The 15,165-nt window shown below is 42.3% G+C and overlaps 1 protein-coding gene across 2 annotated transcripts in view; it reads right to left on the bottom strand.

Moving 5' to 3' along the window:
* Positions 1 to 2,227: 2,227 nt before the first annotated feature.
* The window catches only part of LOC148135575 (histone H3), a 33,243-nt gene continuing 20,305 nt past the window's right edge, over positions 2,228 to 15,165 (bottom strand). For both annotated transcript variants that reach the window (XM_087984571.1, XM_087984572.1), the window contains exon 5: positions 2,228 to 2,593. The gene's annotated coding sequence lies outside the window, so the exon portion shown is untranslated. The remainder of the gene's footprint in view (positions 2,594 to 15,165) is intronic.

The following is a 15,165-nucleotide window of genomic DNA, read 5'->3' as shown; positions in this document are numbered from 1 at the left end:
GTTTATGGGCAGGGGTCTGAGTAATCTGGCAGTTATTTCTGAGATGTATTTGATGTAGGGGAGAGTGGCTAGGGTTTCTGGACGTGTTTTGTCTTCTTGTTTGGGTTTGTTGCTGAGAAACCGGCAGTGCTTCACCTGGAGGCCCACTGAAAATGTTACCTGGTAGAGCAACGAAACGTCTGGAAATGAACCTTCCAGCTCAGCGAGCAAATCTACATCCATGTTAAACCCATCTCACAAAGTATATCCAATCATGACGTGCAGGACTGGAAATATAAGGAGACATACAGAAAATGTCAGTGTGATATAGACCGGTATCACTCTTCAAAATGATACAGATTGGCAGCACAACAGAAAACTCTCAGATACTCAGCCAGTTAATGGCGAAAGGAAAGAAAACCTGAAATTTTGGCCCAGGTATTTCCAAATATAGACAGTTATAAATTGACTCACCATATTATTAAACACTTCAGTTAGTATTAAAGGTTACATCTTACAGTGTCCAGCAGCAACTGAAAAGACTACTGCATGCGCAAAACGTTAAAAAAAGGAGTCTGAATGCAATAAAAATTCAGATTCAGGCCAAGATAAACATTTAACCAACATTAGTCCCTCAATCAGAAAGGGTTAGTGAATATTGATTGAGTTTATCCAACACTTCGACCAAAAGAAAACACAACTGAACATGGAAAGAGAATGAGATACACATACTCTACCAAATGCTGTTGCATACAAGCAAAACTGGCTCCATAGTTATTCAAAGACACATAACTGTAGAAATAATCTCAAATTAGCATTTACATAAGGATACTGGCAGTGAGTGGATAAAGTTTAGAATCCCAACAGTTAATGGAAACTAGTATGGAGAACAGGTGAAGAACAGAATGTCCCAGTCTGGACACAATGGGCTGAATGGCTGTACCAATTCTGTGACTCTGTCATAAAGCACAAAATGCAGAAGAGATTAAGGCCCAATTACAACACCCTAAAAACTACTATCACAGAATGAATCACAGTCACATGTTCACAAAAGAATAACTGTCAGGCAAACAGTGATGAATACACTCACATTCACATTACAGAGCCTGACAGGGAAGGATTCTTAACTAAACATTCACAAAGTAAAAATTGAGTGACTGTGAAAAACTAAATTCTCACATTCACACAGCAGAAACTGACAGGCTTATATTGACAATTACCCAAGCACATTCACCATGCAGGTTTCCTCAGGAGGCTAAGTAAATCCAGCATGTCCATAAAGACTCTTGCAAATTTTTCTGGATGCATCCTATCTGGATGTGTCACAGCGTGGTATGGCTACTGTTGATTGACAATTACACTCACTATCAGATTGATTTATTTTCCTTTTAATGTGGAGAGCCCTGGACTTTCAATCTGGCATCGGTCAATCATGATCTCCTTGCTATTAGATACTCTACTGTCACTGGCTGCGAGAGCAGAGAAAAAAAAATCATAAAATACAATTGTAACAGTGTCTGGAAGGACATTATTTCTTATTGCACGTTCATTGCCTGAGTGTTCTCAGCCCTAAGTAAATGTCCGATACATGTAGAATGGCAACGTGAGCGTCCCTGATCGTGTTTGACTTCACATTGGTTTCACATTTCCTTTAAAATGCATTAAGAAAGGCTGAATTAATCCCCAGTGCAATAAGTAGTCAGTCGATGCAGCAGTCGATAACGAACGGTCCCTAACCCTCTGCACATTATTCACTGGTTTCACTGATTTCGGAGAGAGCATATCAGACAATAGTGAGTCCGTCCTCAGCTGTAAAGGAGGGAATGGGGTAAAGTGGGATTGTGTTAACTATTCTTTTGTAATAGAAAAACAAATGAACGAAAATGGACTCATGCACTCTCCTCAAACTATCTGGTCTTTTCTTCGTGTTCGCTGGCCTTTCAATTTTTTTTAATAAGCAGTTGATCACTTGGTGCCAATTCTTTCTCCTTTCCCAGTGACAGCTATATTAACACCAACTGAGAGAATGAGTAGTGTTTCCCGGAATTTCAAATCCAGTACCACAATATATTAAAATTATATTGTATAATATCCTGACTAGATTAGATTCCCTACATTGTGGAAACAGGCCCTTCGACCCAACAAGTCCACACCAACCCTTCGAAGAGCAACCCACCCAGACCCATTCCCCTACATTCATTCCTGACTAATGTACCGAACACTACAGGCATGACCAATTTACCGAAACTGCACATCTTTGGACTGTGGGAGGAAACCGGAGAACCTGGAGGAAATCCACGCAGACTCGGGGAGAATGTGCAAACTCCACACAGACAGTTGCCTGAGACAGGAATTGGCGGGTCCCTGGCGCTAGGAGGCAGCAGTGCTAAGACTGAGCCACAGTGTCGCGCCTATTATAATAAATTCTGCAGTCACCGAAGGTTTTGTTAGTTATAATCGTTGCCACCTTTATCACAAAATCCTTCTGCATTTCTCCAACTTGCGGGAACAGATTTTCTCTTTAACTCTATCTTCATCAATAAGACGTCTTGTACCTTTGTTCCAAATTAACTTAAATTTTCTACTGTGTTCTTCTTGATCCTCCTGATGAATTCTGATATAAAACACAAGAAAACTTGATGCCATTTTCTCAGATACTCAATGTGATCACATAATATTTTGAAGCAGTGGAGTAGGAAAGATTTAGTGCGATCAGGTAGATTAGTAAAGCTATTCAATTTTCTTTTTGTGAGAAAAGTTGAACAGTTTCATTCTTCAATACATCTACAGGACTTTGGTTAGCCACATTTGGAGTACTGTGTGCAGTTCTGGTCGCCTCACTTTAGGAAAGATGTGGAAGCTTTGGAGAGGGTGCAGAGAAGATTTACCAGGATGTTGCCTGGAATGGAGAATAGGTCGTACGAGGATAGGTTGAGAGTGCTAGGCCTTTTCTCGTTGGAACGGCGAAGGATGAGGGGTGACTTGATAGAGGTTTATAAGATGATCAGAGGAATAGATAGAGTAGACAGTCAGAAACTTTTTCCCCGGGAACAACAGAGTGTTACAAGGGGACATAAATATAAGGTGAAGGGTGGAAGGTATAGGGGAGATGTCAGGAGTAGTGGGGGCATGGAATGTGCTGCCTGTGGGAGTGGTAGAATCAGAATCTTTGGTGACCTTTAAGCGGCAATTGGATAGGTACATGGATGGGTGCTTCAGCTAGGACAAATGTTCGGCACAACATTATGGGCTGAAGGGCCTGTTCTGTGCTGTTGTGTTCTATGTACATCTACTTTGACCATTCCAATTTCCTCCACTGCATGAGAGAAAATCAAAGTCCTTTTGCCTTCCTTCCACCTCCCCAATAGAGCTACACAAGTGGCCCAATGAGGATGAGCACTATCACAATACAGAGCACACAATACATTACCTTTACTTCAACAGTCTTCAAATAATTATATCACTGTGCGCTGCGGAAAGAAAAACTAATTATGAGAGTGACAGATGAGTTATTTATTCATGGAACACAAACTGACAGGTACATATACTTTCACATACAGATGCACTCATCCATTCATATAGTCGAAGCTGTCAGGGATAGACTGATAATTGCACAAACACATCCACATTACAGAAACAGACAGGTACGTTTTGATAACACACACATTCCTGGAGCAGAATCTCACAGGTATACACTGATAACTACATTCTTACATTCACCTAATGGGGCAGATTGATAACTAAAATCACATTGATATAGCAAAAGCTGACAGGTAGAGACGGATAATGACACTCATATTCACACAGCAGAATCTGACAGGGGCAGATAGATAATTGGACAGTAATCTTCACATCACAGAAACTGTAAGTATAAACATTTGGCATATTCTCATTGGAGTTTTGAAGAACAATGTGTAACCTTTTAGTAGAAGAGAAAATGATCTAAAAGGAGTTGACAAAGTATGTAGATGCTGGGTGAACGTCACTGCTCATTAGAGAATCCGGGGTAATGAGGCAGTTTGAATAGGCAGCCTTCTGTCTAATATGAAAATGTAAAACATGCTGCCCTTGTTCTATTCCACAGGGAGCAGTTTGGGTTGGTTTATCAGCTTAACTTCAACTCAGGTAGCTATATATCTTTCACGATACATAAGGGAGTCTTTGGTTATGGACAATAAACACAAGAATGGGGTTAAAAACAATTGTGATTCTTTTCTTATGACAGAACACAGGCAAATAAAAATGCCACAAACATTTCATTTTCCTTATGGTCTTCTGCTTTGAGACATTTGAACTGACTCAAGCCTGAAAGAAATTAATAACTCTCGTGTATACCTTACAACAGCATGGCAGAAATAGGAGACATCATTCACCTTCCACTTTATCTGTAACGTACTGATATGTATGTGTTCACAGATCACACACTGACAGATTCAGTTTCAAATGACCATGACATACCAGGGATGGAGTAAATAAAGATTGCTTGGTTCTTTTCTTGAGGTTTCACACATGAGATGCAATTCACACACACCAACGTCTGCAAACAGTAAAAGTTTAATAAAGCTTGTACAAGTTAGGTGACTCCTCTGATACTCTTTCCAGGCGTGAAAAGTCGAGTCAGAAGAGAGACCCCAAACAAAGAAAATACATTTCCTCTCTACAGGTCAGTTGACAATGTTTACAGATACTCTGGCCACTCCCCCATAGTCACATGCCACTGAAGACAACCCCCAGCCTCACAGCCACATATTACCCCAGGTACTATGGTAGGATGAGATCATCCTCGGAGATAATGCAAATGCTAATGCCCTAATCCTGGGAATCATAATGCAGAAGATTTCCTGACCCAGTGATTCCCAAAGACAACATAGGTGTGATGTATCCGAACTTCGGAGTGGCTCTGAAAATGAGTTCTGGTCCTGCTTCTGCCTCAGACAACATAGGTGTGATGGGCCTCAGCATTGGGGGGGGGGTGATCAAGCAAGCGACACTGATTGGCTGGGGATGGCTATAAAAGTATGATAGAGATTCAACAGTAATTTTAATTGATAGTAGGGAGTTCAGTAGCAAATGACTGTGTCATTGGTGTTAGGGTCATTCGCATCCCTGCCTGACTGTCGTCTTCACCCACTTCCAGAACATTCACTCATTGTAGTTTAACCCTTAATATTACATTAATGTCCAGAGAGATATTCCCATTTAATCTTCCCACATTACAGAATAGAAAGATCTGCTGGCCTTTGATAGAGGGATATGCTCTTCCTGTTGGATGTGGGAGATTAGGGAGAGTATCCATGCTACTGGTGATTATGTCTGCAGTACGTGTGTTTGGTTGCAAATCCTATCAGATCATGTGGATCGGTTGGAGCAACAGTTAGAAGGATCTGCTGATGGGGAGTTGAAGAGGGGAGGGTGAAGGTTCATGTGGAGCATATATACTGACTGAGACCAATTTAGTCAATTGGCCTGGCCCTGGGTACAAACTTAATGGAACAAAGACAAACATATTTACTTTTCATCTCATGAGAGTGATAAGGAAACATTATTTCCTATCCAGGATAAATTAAATGTCCTTCCTCAGGAGATCATTTTCATGGGAATGTGCAGTTCCATGCTCAAAGAACATCAGCCTTACTGGAAGCAAAGTAGCAAGAGTGGCCTGTCCAGCAGAAAACAATCCTTTGGTCGTTCCCATTTCACCTTCTGTCAGAATGAAGGTGGATTAATCTTGAGCTGGATTTTCCCTCATTTCCATATCAATTCATTGGGTATAGTATCAATGTCTGGGTCAGCATTCATTGCCCACCTGAGTTGTTCACTTTGAGAAAGTGATGGTGAGTTGCCTTCTGGGACTGCAGTCCTTGTGGTGTTGGCTCACCCACAATGCTGTTACGGAGCAGTTCCAGGATTTTGACCCATTGATAGTGAAGGAACAGCCAATGTGGAGATTTATGATTTTCAAGTCCCAGTCATTTCAGTGACTCCATAAGATCTTCATGTACTAGTCGTTTTGAGATTTCTGTCTGCAAACCCTCCCTTTCTAACAGCCTGTTAATGAGAATGGCGTGTGACATGGAGGGGAGCTTGCAGGTGGTAATGTTCCCGGGTAACTACTGCTCTTATTCTTCTAGATGGTGAAGGTGTGGGTTTGAAATGTGCTGTCGAAAAGATTTAATAATACAGATTAACAGCATATCCAAATCCTCTGATCATTTGTGAACTTTCTTGTGCCTCCACAGACTGGAATACTGAGTAAATCTTTCCCACACTCAGAACATATGAATGACTTCTTCCTCGTATGACCGAATTTGTGTGCCTGTAGGACAGATGAATATCTGAATCGCTTCCCACACTTGGAGCATTTGAATGGCTTTTCCCCTGTGTGGATACATTGGTGTCTCACAAGGGCTGATGACACAGTGAATTCTTTTCCACAATCAGAGCAGGGAAATGGCCTCTCCCCAGTGTGAACTCGTTGGTGCATGCGCAGGCTGGATACCTGCGTGAATACTTTCCCACACTCCAAGCAGGTAGGTGGCCTCTTCCCTGTGTGAACTTGCTGGTGTGTCAACAGGGTGAAATACTCACAGAACGTCTTGTCACACTCAGAGCAGGCGAATGGTCTCTCTGCAGTGGCATCACGCTGGTGTATCCGCAAGGCAGACGAATCAAGGAATCCCTTCCCACATTCGGTGCAGGTGAACGGCCTTTCCCTGTAGTGACCACGTCGATGAGACTCCAGAGTTGACAGGGAATGGAATCCATTCCCACAGTCATCACATTTCCATGGTTTCTCCATATTAAGGGTGGCCTTGTGTCTCTGTAAGTTCCTGCTATGAATGATGTGATGTTTCTTTTGGGTATGAGACTTTTTGAAGGTTTACCAATTCAAAAGGGCCTGTGCCCGAAACGTCGAATCTCCTGTTCCCTGGATGCTGCCTGACCTGCTGTACTGTTCCAGCAATAAAGTTTCAACTCAGTTCTTTTCCAGCCAAATTGTTGTTTCAAATCTTTTGAACCAGAGAGACAGACATTCTTGATCTATGGTTTACAGTCAATGATATTTAAATGCCAGTTATTTCACTGAACCTATAAGATCTTCAAGTGTTGGTTGTTTTGAGATTGCTGTCTGAAATTCTTCCCTTTCTAACATCCTGAAAGAAAGTTATAAAAGTCATCACTATTCGGTTCGAAATTCAGAACAATCAAATCTGAGTGATCATCATTTCTTGGCCTGGACAGATTCTGTCCCTCCCTGGGTTCATTTCCTTTCTCTTTCAGTTGCTACAAATAGATCATTTCAGACCAGAACTTTAAAAAGAAGAAACTGGGTGAAAAGGTTTACTCACAGATATGGGAGCGAGGAGGAATTGTCAGTCTGAGTAAAGCTCCATCTTCATTCAGACAAAGACAAACAGCAGCACCAGCTTTTGCTGGGTATGACGCAGCAGCTTTCCAAACTCATGGTTGCACGTTCGCGCTCAAATAATAGGGCGCTCTGATTGGTCGGAGGTCCAGATTGCTTCCGGTCCTCCAGTGCTTTCTATTGGTCACTTTGGCGCTTTTGATGGCGCTAGGAGGGAAGACGGAAGCACGAGGGACAGCATCGTAAGTGACGAAACGACGTTTGTATGCTTTTTGCCAGGAGACAAGAGGCTGCGATGATAACTGACCAATGACATTGAAGAAGCTGTCCCCGCCCCAAAGTTGTTTTTGCAAATGCTCAGTATTCGCTTTGTCGTGTCAGAGCGTGAACCTGTCACATGACCAGCAGCAACATGGATTGTGGGAGTTGTCGTCCCCATGAAGCTACTTGCCCTGTCTCCGGGAAGTGGATGAAAAGTATGGGTCGGAACCTGGTGGGAACAGGAATCCTGAAACGTTAATTCTGCTTTCTGTTCACAGATGCTGCCAGACTTGCTGAGCTTTTCCAACAATTCCTGTTTTTTGTTTCTCATTTACACCGGCCGCATTTTTGGCGGCTTTTATGAGGACTTAGAGACCTGGGTGGCAGCTTTTGGGGGAGCAGCGAAATAGGTGACTGTGACAGTGAACACCAGAAGCATCTTCAGGGAAGGAGATTTGGGCTAATAGCAAAGAGGTCGTCAGATGAATTAGCAGTCCAAACTTAGACAATGAGGGAATATGCGGGATATAGTGATTAATATACATAGACTGGGAAGTATATTCAGACCATGTAGAATAATGTGTTTGGAATGTCCAGCCTGTACTTATAAAACCATATTATTCTTCTTGAGCAGTGACTGTGCATCAAGGATGATTCTTTTTCTATGCGTCCTGGGACTATTGAGTCGTTTAATGCTGAATCCGCAAGTACTGCCCATGTGGGGCAGATGATATTTGCTGAAGCCAGTGTGGGTGTGATGGGTACATTTTCACATGATTCTTCCAGTGATAACCTTTGTTTTCCATCTGGGGATATTTCAGATACTCAAAATTGTTGTCTTCTTCAATGATACTTCTTTGCCAAATTGCATGTTTGGGGGCATTACATTTTTGTTTTTAAGAGAAAATGTGGAGTCATACTGAACACTGCTTGCTGTGTCAGACGTGCAATTGATGTGATCTGCCTACTGTAGTTGATTGTGCACAAGCAGTGCCTCAGTTCAAAACTCTTCAGTCTGATCTGCATTTTAATAACCACTTTCCTGGAGGTCATTCAAGAGGGGAGAGCAAAAAGGGAAGTAGTAGTTGTAGGGGACTCTTTAACTGGGAGTATTGACAGCATCCTTTGTAAGCAGGATTGAGAGTACTGCACAGTGTATTGCCTTCCCCATACCAGGGTGAGGAAATCTCTGGCCTCCTTGAAAGGATATTTAAGTGGGAGAACAAGGATCCAATTAGTCTGGTTCACATTGATATAAACATCATAGCAAAGTGAGGACGAATGACCTGTTTGGGGATTATTCAGCACGGGGAACAAACTTAAGGAACAGGTCCTCAAGGGTTATAATCTCCAGATGACTACATGAGCCATGTGCAAATTGGTTTAGGTAAAAGAAAATTAGGGAATTAAACACATTCCTAAAAGAGTAGTGTGGGAACGAGGGGCTCCGTTTCTTGGGGCATTGGCATCAGTTTTGGAACAGGAGGGATCTGTACTATTGGGACGGTCTCCACCTGAAATGATCTGGAACCAGTGTTCTCGCGAAAAGGAGAAATGAGGTGATCACTAGGACTTTAGTGATGGGGGGCGGGGAGCGACAGGAAGTATCATGGTAAATAGAAAGGAAAGCAGCAGATTAGCGTGTGTGCAGAAAGGTTTAACTGCATCCAAGACTATGAAAGACGTTAAAAGGAAGGACAAGTCAGGAGGTATTAGTGGAAATTAGTAGAATTCAAAAAAGTGTAAAAAATGAGCATAAAGGCACTTTACCTAAATGCTCGTGGCATTCAAAACAAGGTAGATCAGTTCATTGTGAATTAGTATGATTTAGTAGCTATTATGGAACAGGATCGCAAGATGGTCAGGTCTGGGAGTCAAATATCCAGGGCTTATCAGACTGTTTGGAAGGATAGATAGAAAGGGAAGGGGGTGGTGTAACTCTGATATTTAAGGATGATATTAGAGCTATGGTGAAATAGGTTCCATGAAGAATAAGGTTTAATCCATTTGAGTGACAAATAGAAACGCAAAGAAAAATAAGTCACTATGTGGCGAAGTCTATACGGCACCAAATAACATCACACTGGGGAGGGAAGTGAACATAGAAATAACTAATTCCTGTAAAAATGGTTTGGTAATTATCATGGGGGACTTTAAACTACATGTCAATTGGTGAAACCACGTTGGTGAATAGAGCCTTGAGGAGGAGCTCATTGAATGTATCCACAATGGTTTTCTTGAACAGTATGTAATGGAACTGACGAGGGACTAAACTACTCTAGATCTGGTCCTGTGTAATATGACGGGATTAATTAAAGATGTCATAGTTAAAGATCCTATTGGAAGGAGCGATCACAGTATGGTTGAATTTAGAATACAGATGGAAAGAAAGATAAAAATCCAATACCAGAGTCCTGTGCTCAAACAAGGGAGACTACAATAGGATGACGGAGGAGTTAGCAGACTTTATAGTGGGACAATTGCCGAACAGTGGAGGACTTTCAAAGCAGTTTTCCAAGGTGCTCCACAACAGTATACACCACTGAAAACGAGGTTAATCTGTCATGGGTGACGAAGGAAGTAAGTGAGGCTCTCAAGTTACAAGAGAAGGCACACAAAGTGGCAAAGAGCAGTGGGAAGCTAGAGGATTGGGAAAACTTTAAAGGTCATCAGAAAAGCACAAAAATGCTATAAAGAAAGTAAGATAGAGTATGAGATTAAAGTAGCTCAGAATATAAAAACAGACAGCAAAAATTTCTTCAAATATATAAAGCGAAGAAGACTAGCTAAGGTAAACATTGGTCTTTTAGGGGGTAAGAAGGGGGATTTCACATTGAGATAATGAGGAATTGGCCGAAGCATTGAACAGGTATTTTGTGTTAATATTCTCAGTGCAAGATACAAGTACCGTACCAGTAATTGACAAGGAGACGAAGGGAGGTGTCATGGAGTCCTACAGCACAACGACAGGCCTTTTAGCCCAAGTTCTTCAATGCCAACAAAAAGGTCCATCCAATCACATTTCCCTGTAATTGGCCCATATCCTTCTAATCATTTCCTGTCCATGTACTTGTCTAAACGCCTTTTAAATATTGCTAATGTATCTTCCTCAACCACTTCTGCTGTCATCTCATTCCATGTGCATACCACCCTCTGTACAAAAACATTGCTCCTCCAGTTCCCTTTTATTCTTTCTCCTCTTACATTAGACTGATGCCCTCTGATCCTCCATTCCCCAACCTTGGGAAAAAGACTCAGTGCATTCACCCAACCTGTTCCTCTCATAATCTTATACAGTTCTATAAAATCCCCCAGCAGTCTCCTATGCTCTAAAGAGTGAAGTCCTAGCTTGTCTACGTATAACTCAGACCAGAGTCCTGGCAGCATCATTGTAAATTTCTTCTGCACTCTTTCCAGTTTAGTAACATTCTTTCTATAACAAGGTGACCAAAACTGAACAGACTACTCCAAGTGCGGCCTCACCAATGTCCTGTGCAACTGCAACATAACTTCCCAACTTCGATACTCAATGCCCTGACGAATGAAGGCCAGTATGCCAAAAGCCTTCTTCACTGCTGTCTACCTATTACTCCACTTTGACAGAACTGTGAACTTGAACTCCAAGTTCCCTCTGTTCCACTACACTCCTTAAGACTTTATGATTCACCATGAAACTCCTACCTTGATTTGTCTTTCCAAAATACAAGACCTCACACACACACACACAAAGGTATGCTGACTATTCCATATCAAACCCTGTCTTTCCAAATGCATGTAAATCATATCTCTCAGAATTTTCAAGTAGTTTACCTACCACAGATTAAATCTTACTGATCTGTATTTCCCAGGTTTTTCTTTGCAGCAATTGTTGAATAATAATTGGCCAATTACAGGGAAATGGGATTGGATGGACATTTTTGTTGGCATGGAACAGTTTGGGCTAAAGGGCCTGCCTCTATGCTCTAGGACTCTATAACATCTCCCTTCATCTCCTTGTCAGTTACTGGCATGGTACTGGTTTTTGTACTGTGAACACTAACACAATAACATTTGTCACCCTCCACTCTTCTCTGACCTCACCCATGGCTAACAATGATGCAAAATTATCAGCCAGGTCCCCCCACAATTTCTCCTCCAGCCTGTTGCAGTGAGGACCCAGAAATAATTATCACAAAAAGGTCAATGTTGGACAAACTAACGGATATAAGGGCAGACCAGTCTCCTGGCCCTAACGGATTGCATCCGAGGAGACTAAAAGAAATGGCACTCTTGGTAATTTTCTAAACTTAGCTGGACTCTGGGGCAGTTCCAGCAGATTGGAAAACAGCAAATGTGGTGCCACTGTTTAAGAAGCGAGGTAGAGAAAAAATGAGGAATTATAGGACAGTTAGGTTAACATATGTAGTGGGCAAGATGCTCAAGTCTACTGTCAAGAAGAAATAGCAAAACATCTTGATAGAAATTGTCCCATTTGGCAGGCACAACAGGTCATGTTTAATTAATCTTTTGGAATTCCATGAAGCCATTATAATTGCACTGAATAATGTGGACCCAGTAGATGTGATATATCTAGATTTCCAAAAGGCATTCAACAAGGTGTCAAGCAAAAGGCTGCTGCATAAAATGAAGGTGTTACAGGCAATCCACTAGCATGAATAGAGGATTGGTTAATGAACAGAAAGCAAAGAATGGGGATAATTGAATGCTTTTCTGGTTGGCAATCGATGATAGTGGTGTGCCTCAGGGATCATTGAGTCATAGAGATGTACAGCAAGGAAACAGATCCTTCAGTCCAACTCATCCATGCTGACCAGATATCCCAACCCAAACTAGTCCAACCTGCCAGCACCCAGCCCATATCCCTACAAATCCTTCCTATTCATGCACCCATCCAGATGCCTTTAAAATGTTGCAATTATACTAGCCTCCACCACTTCCTCTGGCAGCCCATTCGACACATGCACCACCCTCTGTGTGAAAAGATTGCCCCTAGGTCTCTTCATATCTTTCCACTCTCACCCTAAACCTATGCCCTCTAGTTCTGAACTCCCCCACCTCAGGGAAAAGATCTTGTCTATTTACCCTATCAATGCCCCTCATGATTTTCTAGACCTCTACAAGGTCACTCCTCAGCCTCCAATGCTTCAGGGAAAAATAGTCCTAGCTTATTCATCCTCTCCCTATAGCTCAAATCCTCCAACCTTGGCAACATCCTTGTAAATCTTTCGTGAACCCTTTCAAGTTTCAGAACATCTTTCCGATAGGAAGGAGACCAGAATTGCATGCCATATTCCAAAAGTGGCCTCACCAATGTCCTGTACAGTCGCAATATGACCTCCCAACTCCTGTACTCAATGCTCTGACCAATAAAGGAAAGCATATCAAATGCCTTCTTCACTATCCTATCTACCTGTGACTCTGCTTTCAAGGAGCTATAAACCTGCACTCCAAGGTCTCTTTGTTCAGCAGTACTCCCTCGGATCAGAACATTAAGTGTATAAGTCCTGCTAAGATTTGCTTTCCCAAAATGCAGCATTTATCTAAATTAAACCCCATCTGCCACTCTTCAGCCTATTGGACCAGTGTTGGGACCACAATTGTTTACAATTTGCTCAGATGGTGTGGAGTTGAGGACCACATGTAGTGTGTTAAAGTTTGCAGATAACAAATGTTTAGGGGCATATAGATCGTTCAAGTGAGTGTGTGAAGTTCTGGCAGATGGAGTAAAATGTTGGTAAATGTGAAGTCATCCATTTTAGTAGCAATAATAGTAAAAAGGACTGTTATTCGAATGGTAAAATTTGCAGTAAATTGCTGTGCAGAGACACTTTGGTGTCCTTGTGCATAAATTGCAGAAGGCTGGTCTGCGGGTGCAACAGGTAAATACTAAGGCAATGGGCAGCACAGTGGCTAGCACTGCTGCCTCACAGCACCAGGGTCCCAGGTTCAATTCCAGCCTTGGGCAACTGTCTGTGTGGAGTTTGCACATTCTCACGTGTCTGTGTGGGTTTCCTCCCACAGGGCAGGTGAATTGGCTATGCTAAATTGCCCACAGTGTTCGGTGTATTAGTCAGAGGGAAAGGGGTCTGGGTGGGTTACTCTTCGGAGGGTCGGTGTGGACTGGTTTGGCCAAAGGGCCTATTTCCACACCATAGGGAATCTAATCTAATCTTAAAAAATGGTATATTGTCCTTTATTGGTAGAGGGATCGAGTTTAAAAGTGGAGAGGATATGTTACGGCTATGTAGGGTGCTGGTGAGGTCACACCTAGAGTACTGCGTGCAGTTTTGGTCTTTTTACTTGACAAAGGAGATACTGGCACTAAAGGGAAGGTTCACTAGGTTCCTGAGTTGAGGGGATTGCTTTCTGAGGAGAGACTGAGTAGACTGGGATTATATTTGTTAGAATTTAGAAGAATGGGGGGGGGGGGGGGCGCGGAGGGGAGAAATCTTACAGTAATATATAAAATGATAAAGGGAATAGATGAGATTGAAGCAGGGAGAATATTTCCACTGGCGAGTGGAACTAGAACAAGAGGGTATTGCCTTAAAATTAGGGGGACTGAACTGAGAAGGAATTTCTTCACCCAGAGGGTTGTGAATTTGTAGAATTCCCTGCAGTAGTTGAGGTTTCCTCACTGAATGCTTTTAAAGCTAAGATCGTGTTTTTAAAGAGTAAAGGAATTCAGGGTTATGGTGAGAGGCTGGGTAAGTAGAGCTGAGGCTGGGAAAAGATCAGCCATGATCTTATTGAATGGCGGAGCGGGCTGAAAGGGCCAGATGGCCGACTCTTACTCCGGGTTCTAATGTTTAATTCTTAGTGGTCAATCACCCCAAACCTAGAACATCACTGCAGGAGTTTCTCAAGTTAGTATCCTTGGCCCAATCGCTCTGAGCTGCCTCGATAACTTTACGTTTGAATGAAAGTCCAAGTTGGTACTCTGATTAGACAATACGTAGCACCATTTGAGACTCCTCAGACACACAAGCAATCTCTGGCCTAACACTGTAAAAGAAGATCAGTCACATGGAACACGTTTTGTGTAACAGGACATCTCAAGATCCTTCAGGAGAGTTTGCAAAATAAACATTGGGCACCGACACATTGAATGATATTCTCTTGAATGATGAAACTTTTGATTGTAGGGCAAGTTTCACATATGAGGAATAGCTGAGGATCCTGGGATTGTATTCATTGGAGTTTAGAAGATTAAGGGGAGATCTAATAGAAACTTACAAAGATAATACATGGCTTGGAAAGGGTGGATGGTAGGAAATTGTTTCCTTAGGCGAGGAGACTAGGACCCATGGACACAGCCTTAGAATTAGAGGGGGTAAATTCAGAACAGAAATGCGAAGACATTTCTTCAGCCAAAGAGTGGTGGGCCTGTGGAATTCATTGCCGTGGAGTGCAGTGGAGGCCGGGACGCTAAATGTCTTCAAGGCAGAGATTGATAAATTCTTGATGTCACAAGGAATTAAGGGCTACGGGGAGAATGCGGGTAACTGGAGTTGAAATGCCCATCAGCCATGATTGAATGGTGGAGTGGACTCGATGGG

This window comes from Chiloscyllium plagiosum, unplaced genomic scaffold (genome assembly GCF_037043375.1).
Source record: "Chiloscyllium plagiosum isolate Xiang-an unplaced genomic scaffold, Cpla_swu_hap1 HiC_scaffold_49, whole genome shotgun sequence".
Taxonomy (NCBI): Eukaryota; Metazoa; Chordata; class Chondrichthyes; order Orectolobiformes; family Hemiscylliidae; genus Chiloscyllium; species Chiloscyllium plagiosum.
Note: the sequence above shows the minus strand (reverse complement) of the source record. Positions and strands in the feature narration are given on the sequence as shown.